General features: G+C 37.0%; 1 pseudogene across 1 annotated transcript in view; it reads left to right on the top strand.

Annotated features, from left to right (window-relative positions):
* The first annotated feature begins 6486 nt into the window (after nt 1–6486).
* LOC105523418 overlaps nt 6487–7236 on the top strand; it is a 33627-nt pseudogene continuing 32877 nt past the window's right edge. The window contains exon 1 of the transcript XR_001003598.1: nt 6487–7234. The product of XR_001003598.1 is annotated as an interleukin enhancer-binding factor 2-like (transcript). The remainder of the gene's footprint in view (nt 7235–7236) is intronic.

Below are 7236 nucleotides of genomic sequence, written 5' to 3'. Positions count from 1 at the left end.
ATCTAGTTTTTGTCTGAGGATACTCACTTTTTCACAATAAACTTTAATGCATTCTGAACTATCCCATTGTAGATTGCAAGAAAACAGTGTTAGCAAACTGTTCAATGAAAAGTACACTGCAACTTTGTGAGTTGAATTCACACATCACAGAGCAGTTTCTCAGAAAGCTTCTTTTTGGTTTTTCTATGGGGATATTTCTTTTGTCACCGTAGGCTTTGATGCACTCCCAAATATCCCATTGCAGACTCCAGGAAAACAGTGTTATCAAACGTCTCAAAGAAAAGTAAGGTGTAACAATGTGAATAGAATTCACCCATAACAAACAAGTTTCTCAGAAATATTCTTTGTAGTTTTTATCTGAGGATATTTCCTTTTTCAATATAGGTCTCAGTATGCTCCTAGATATCCCCTTGCAGATTCCATGAAAACAGTGTTAAACACACTGCTCCATGAAAAAAAAAGGTGTAACTCTGTGAGATGAAATCAAACATCCCAAAAAACCTTTCTCAGAAAGTTTCTTTCTGGCTTTTATCTGAGGATAATTTCTTTGTTATCCTAGGCTTCAGTGCTATCCAAAATATCTCTACTCACATACCCGAAAACCAATGCTAAAGAATTGATCCATGAAAAGAACCATGTAACTCTGTGAGATGAATTAACACATCACAAAGAAGTTTCTCAGAAAGCTACTTTCTAATTTTTATATTAATATATTTCCTTTGTCAATGTAAGCTTCAATGCGCAATGAAGTATCCCAATACAGATTCCAAAAAAACAGTGTTAGCATACTGCTACATGAAAATAAAGGTGTAAATCTGTGAGATGAATTCACACATCACAAAGAACTTTATCAGAAAGCTTTTTTCTAGTTATTATCTGAGGATGTTTCCCTTGTCACCATAGGCTTCAATTTAATCCAAAATATACCTTCTTTGATTCCCCAAAAACAGTGCTACCAAAGTGATTCATGACTTATCAAACTGTCATCAAGACTTATCAAACTGCTGTTATCAAACTGTTATCAAGACTTATCAAACTGCTGAATGAGAAGAACGGTCTAACTCTGTGAGATGAATTCACACATCACAATGCAGTTTCACAGAAAGCTTCTTTCTAGTTTTTATCTGAGGCTGTTTCCATTTTCACCAAACGCCCCAATGTGCTCTGAAATATCCCATTGCAGATTCCAAGAAAAAGTGTTAGCAAACTGCTCTATGAAAAGAAAGCTGTAACTCTGTGAGTTCAATTCATACATCACAAAGAACTTTCTCAAAAACTTTCGTTCTAGTTTTTATCTGAGGATATTTCCTCCATCACCTTAGGCTTTAATGCTATCCAAAGTATCCTTTCTGAGATTCCTCAAACACAGTGCTACAAAAATGATCCATGGAAAGAATCATGTAACTCTTTGAAATGAATAAACACATTACAGTGTGGGATCTCAGAAAGCTTCTTTCTAGTTTTAATCTGAGGACATTTCTTTCATCACAGTAGACTTCAATGCAATCAAAAATATTCCTCCTCATGTTCCACAAAACAGTGCTACCACTGTGCTCCATGAAAAGAATCATGTAAATCTGTGAGATAAATTCACAAATCACAAAGCAGTTTCTCAGAAAGCTTCTTTCTATTTTTTATATGATGGTATTTCGTTTGTCACCTTAAGCTTCAATGTACTCTGAAAAATCCCATTGCAGATTCCAAGAAAATAGGGTTTCCAAACAAACTGTTCTATGAAAAGAACAGTGTAACTCTGTGAAATGAATTCACACATCATGAAGCAGTTTCTTAGAAAATTTATTTCTAGCTTTTATCTGAGAATAATTCCTTTTTAACCACAGTACTCAATGTACTCATAAATGTCCCTTTGCAGATTCCATGAAAACAGTGTTAGCAAACTGATCCATGAGAGGAAAGATGTAACTCTGTGAGATGAATTCACACATGACAAAGAACTTTCTCAGAAATATTCTTCATAGTTTTAATCTGACGATATTTCCTTTGTCACCACAGTGTTCAAAGTGATCCAAAATATCCTGACTCAGATTCACCAAAAACAATACTACCAAACTGATCCATGAAAAGAATCGTATAACCCTGTGAGATGAATTAACACATCACAAAGCAGTTTCTCAGAAAGCTTCTTTCTATTTTTTATATGAGGATACTTTCTTCGTCACCATAAATTTCAATGCACTCCTGAATATTCCATTTCAGATTCCAAGAAAACAGTCTTAGCAAATTACGCATGGAGAAGAACAGTGTAACTCTGTGAGATGAATTCACACATCGCAAAGCAGTTTCTCAGAAGGCTTCTTTCTAGTTTTCCTATGAAGATATGCCCTTTTTCACCATAGGCCTCAATGTGCTCCCAAATACCAGTTTGTAGATTCCACAAATAGAATGTTAGGAAACAGCTCCATAAAAAGAAACGTGTAATGCTGTGAGATGAATTCACACATCACAAAGGAGTTTCCAGAAAGCTTCTTTCTAGATTTTAACTCAGGATATTTCCTGTGTCACCTTAGGCTTCAATATGATCGAAAATATCCCTTTGCTGATTCCTCAAAACAGTGCTACCAAACTGTTCCATGAAAAGAATAGTGTAACTCTGTGAGATGAGTTAACACATCACATAACAGTTTCTCAGAAAGCTTATTTTTGGTTTTCATCTGAGGATATTTCCTTTGTTACCATAGGCTTCAATGCACTCCCAAATATACTATTGTACATTCCAAGACAACAGTATTATCAAACTGCTCAATGAATATAATTGTGTACCACTGTGAGATGAATTCACACATTACAAAACAGTTTCTCTGAAAGCTTCTTTCTAGTTTTAATATGAGGATATTTCCTTTGATACCATAGGCCTCAATGTGCTCCCAAATATCCCTTTGCAGATTCCCCAAAAACAGGGCTATCAAACTGCTCCATGAAACGAAAGGTGTATCTCTGTGAGTTGAATTCACACATCCCAAAGAAGTTTCTCAGAGAGCTTTATTCTAGTTTTTATCTGAGGATATTCCTTTAGTCACCATAGGCCTCATGGTGATCCTAAATATCCTTTCTCAGATACCCCAAAAACAGTGCTACCAAACTCATCCATGAAAGGAATCATGTAACTCTGTGACATGAATTAACACATCATAAAGCAGTTTCTCAGATTGCTTTTTTCTAGTTTTTGTATGAGGATATTTCCCTGGTCACCAAAAGCTTAAATATGTTCCAAAATATGCCATTGTAGATTTAAAGAAAACAGTGTTAGTAAACTCCTCCATGAAAATAACAGTGTAACTCTGTGCCATGAATTCAAACATCACAAAGCAGATTCTCAGAAAAGCTCTCTCTAGTTTTTATATGATGATATTTCCTTTGTCACCATAAGCTTCAATGCACTTGGAAATATCCCATTGCAGTTACAAGACAGCAGTGTTAGCAGACTGCTAACTGAAGCAAACAGTGTAACACTGTGAGATGAATTCACCCATCACAAAGCCGATTCTCAGAAAGCTTCTTTCTAGTTTTATTTTGAAGATATTTCCTTTTTCACCATACACCTAAATTCGCTTCCAAATATCCCTTTGCAGATTCCACGAAAACAGTGCTAGCATACTGCTTCATGGAAAGGAAGGGGTAACCCTATGAAATGAATTCTCACATCACAAAGAAGTTTCTCAGAAAGCTTCTTTATAATTTTTACCTGAGGACAATTCCTTTGTCAACATAATCTTCAATGTGATGCAAAATATCCAATCACAGATTCCCCAAAAACAGTGATAGCAAACTGCTCCATGAAAGAAATCGTGTAACTCTGTGATATTAATACAGAAATCACAAAGCAGTTTCTCAGACAGCTTCCTTCTCGTTTTTGTCTGAGGATTTTTTTTGTCACTGTAAGCTTCAATGCACTCCAAATATCCCATGACAAATTTCAATAAAACACTGTAGGCAGACTGCTAAATGAAGAGAACAGTGTACCTCCGTGAGATGAGTTCACACATCATCAAGCAGTTTCTCAGAAATCTTCTTTCTAGCTTTTGTCTGAGGATATTTCCCTTTTCACTATAGGCTTCAATGCATTCCAAAACATCCCTTTGCTGATTCCACAGAAACAGTCAGCAAACTGCTCCATGAAAGAAAGGGGTAACAGTGTAAAATGAATTCCCACATCATAAAGAAGTTTCTCAGAAAGCTTCATTATAATTTTCAACTGAGGATATTTCCATTGTCACCATAGGCTTCAAGGCGATCCAAAATGTCCTGTAATGTTTTCATAAAGCAGTTTCTCAGAAAGCTTCCTTCTAGTTTTTGTCTGAGGATATTTCCTCTGTCACCATAAGCTTCAATGCGGTCCATAATATCCTATTGCTGATTCCAAGAAAACAGTGTTAGTAAACTGTTCGATTAAAAGAAGAGTGTGACTCTGTGAGATGAATTGACACAACACAATGCAGTTTCTCAGAAAGCTCCTTTTTGGTTTTTATCTGAGGATATATCCTTTGTCACCACAGGCTTCATTGTTCTCCCTAATATCCTATTGCAGATTCCACGAGAAAAGTGTTATCAAACTGCTCATTGAAAAGAATGGTGTAGCTCTGTGAGATGAATACACACATCATGAAGCAGTTTTAGAGAAATCTTCTTTCTCATTTTTTTCTGAGGATATTTCCTTTCTCACTATAGCCTCAATGCACTCGAAAATGTCCCCTTGCAGATTTCACAAAAACAGTGTTAGCAAACTGCTCCATAAAAAGAAAGTTGTAGCCTGGTGAGACGCATTCACATATCATAAAGAAATTTCTCAGAATGCTTCTTACCAGCTTTTATCTGGGGACATTTCCTTAGTCACCATAGGCTTCAATGAGATCCAAATTATCCCTTCTCAGATACCACAAAAACAGTGCCAACAAAGTGATCCATGAGAAGAATTGTGTAACACTGTGAGATGAATTAACACATCACAAAGTGGTTTCTCAGAAATCCTATTTCTAGCTTTCATATGAGGATATTCCCTTTATCACCAAAGATTCAATGCACTTCGAAATATCTCATTGCAGATTGCAAGAAAACAGTGTTAGTAAACTGCACAATGTAAAGAGCAGTGTAATCCTGTGAGATGAATTGACAACACAATGCAGTTTCTCAGAAAGCTTCTTTTTGGTTTTTATCTGAGTATATTTCCTTTGTCACCATAGGCTTCAATGATCTCCCAAATATCCTACTGTAGAATTCACGAAAACTGGTTATCAAGCTGCTCAGTGAATAGAAGGGTGTAACTATTTGAGATGAATTCACACATCACAAAGCAGTTTCTCAGAAAACGTTTTTTCTGGTTTTTATCTGAGGATACTTCTTTTTTAACTATAGATCTCAATGTGCTCCCAAATATCACTTTGCAGATTCCCCACAAAGAGTGTTATCAGACTGTTCCATGAAAAGAAAGTTGTAACTCTGTGAGATGAATTGAAACATCAAAAATAACTTTCTCAGTAAGCTTCAATATAGTTTTTAACTGAGGATATTTCCCTTCTCACCAAAGGCATCAATGGGATCCAAAATATCCCTTCTCAGATTCCCTAAAAACAGTGCTACCAATCTGATCTAAGAAAAGAATCGTATAATTCTCTGATATGAATTCAAAAATAACAAAAAAGTTTCTCAGATAGTATATTTCTAGTTTTTGTCTGAGGATATTTCCCTTTCCACAATAAGTTTCAATGTGCTCCAAAATATCTCACTCTAATTTCCAAGAAAACAGTGTTAAAAAACTGCTCAATGAAAAGAGCAGTGTAAGTATGTGAGTTGAATTCACACATCACAAAGTAATTTCTCAGAAGGCTTCTTTTTGGTATTTCTCTGAAGATAATTTCTTTGTCATCATAGTTTTCAAAGCGCTCTCAAATACCCTAGTGCAGATTCCATGAAAACAGTGTTATCAAACTGCTCAATGAAATGTACAGTGTAACTCTGTGAGGTGAATTCACACATTACAAAACAGTCTCTTAGAAAGCTTCTTTTTGGTTTTCCTATGAGGATATATTCTATTTCACTACATGTCTCAATGTGCTCCCAAATATCCCTTTGCAGATTCCACGAAAACTGTGTTAGCAAACTGATCCATGAAAAGAAATCTGCAACTCTGTGAGATGAATTCACACAATACGAAGAACTTTCTCAGAAAGCTTCTTTCTACTTTTTATCTGAGGATAATTCCTTTTCCACCATAGGCCTCAATGCATTACCAAATATCCCTTTGCAGACTCAACGAAAACAGTGTTAGCAATCTGCTCCATGAAAAGAAAGGTGTAACTCTGTGAGATGAATTCACACATAATGAAACAGTTTCTCAGAACGCTTCTTTCTCGTTTTACTATGAGGATATTTACTCTTTCACTATAATCCTCAATTTGCTCGCAAATATCCCTTTGCAGATTCCACGAAAATTGTGTTAGCAAACTGCGCCATGAAAAGAACGGTGTAAGTTCAGTTGTCTGCTCCTCAGAGGAAAGGGGCGGTTGGTGCAGCCTCCATTGTTCGTGTTTTAAGGTGCCATGAGGGGTGACAGAGGCCGTGGTCGTGGTGGGTGCTTTGGTTCCAGAGGAGGCCCAGGAGGAGGGTTCAGGCCCTTTGTACCACATATCCCATTTGACTTCTATTTGTGTGAAATGGCCTTCCCCCGGGTCAAGCCAGCACCTGATGAAACTTCCTTCAGTGAGGCCTTGCTGAAGAGGAATCAGGACCTGGCTCCTAATTCTGCTGAACAGGCGTCTATCCTTTCTCTGGTGACAAAAATAAACAATGTGATTGATAATCTGACTGTGGCTCCAGGGACATTTGAAGTGCAAATTGAAGAAGTTCGACAGGTGGGATCCTATAAAAAGGGGACAATGACTACAGGACACAATGTGGCTGACCTAGTGGTGATACTTAAGATCCTGCCAACATTGGAAGCTGTTGCTGCCCTGGGGAACAAAGTTGTGGAAAGCCTAAGAGCACAGGATCCTTCTGAAGTTTTAACCATGCTGACCAACGAAACTGGCTTTGAAATCAGTTCTTCTGATGCTACAGTGAAGATTCTCATTACAACAGTGCCACCCAATCCTCCAAAACAGGACCCAGAACTCCGCTGGATATCAAGGTTGTGGAAAGCCTAAGAGCACAGGATCCTTCTGAAGTTTTAACCATGCTGACCAACGAAACTGGCTTTGAAATCAGTTCTTCTGATGCTACAGT

Source organism: Colobus angolensis, unplaced genomic scaffold (assembly GCF_000951035.1).
Source record: "Colobus angolensis palliatus isolate OR3802 unplaced genomic scaffold, Cang.pa_1.0 Scaffold461, whole genome shotgun sequence".
Classification (NCBI taxonomy): domain Eukaryota; kingdom Metazoa; phylum Chordata; class Mammalia; order Primates; family Cercopithecidae; genus Colobus; species Colobus angolensis.
The sequence above is the reverse complement of the archived record's forward strand: the minus strand, read 5'-3'. Positions and strand labels throughout refer to the sequence as shown.